This window comes from Propithecus coquereli, unplaced genomic scaffold, assembly GCF_000956105.1.
Source record: "Propithecus coquereli isolate 6110/MARCELLA unplaced genomic scaffold, Pcoq_1.0 Scaffold99, whole genome shotgun sequence".
Classification (NCBI taxonomy): Eukaryota; Metazoa; Chordata; class Mammalia; order Primates; family Indriidae; genus Propithecus; species Propithecus coquereli.
The window spans coordinates 7,257,741-7,258,234 of record NW_012156284.1 but is presented as its reverse complement, the minus strand read 5'-3'; positions in this window follow the sequence as shown (position 1 = coordinate 7,258,234).

The following is a 494-nucleotide window of genomic DNA, read 5'->3' as shown; positions in this document are numbered from 1 at the left end:
GGACACTTGGGTTGTTTCCACATCTTTGCAATTGTGAGTTGTGCTGCTATAAACATTCGGGTGAAGGTGTCTTTCTTATACAGTATTATTTATGAACAGAAACTTTTCAAAAGAAGACAGAATAATGGTCAAAAAACATATGAAAAGTTTCTGTTCATTTCGCTTGCCCATTTGTTGATGGGGTTGTTTGATTTTGTCTTGTTGATTTTTTGAGTTCTAGATAGATTCTGGTTATCAGCTCTTTATCAGATGTGTAGAGAGCAAATATTTTTTCCCATTCTGTGAGCTGTCTATTCACTCTAGTGATAGTTTCCTTGGCAGGGCAGAAGCTTTTTAATTTGATTAGATCCCACTTATTTATTTTTGTTGCTGCGGCGATTGCTTTGGGGGTCGTCTTCTAGAATTCCTTACCTAGGCCGATGTCTGAAAGGGTCTTCCCAACATCTTCATTTAGAATTCTTAAGGTTTCATGCCTTAGGTTTAAGTCTGTTATC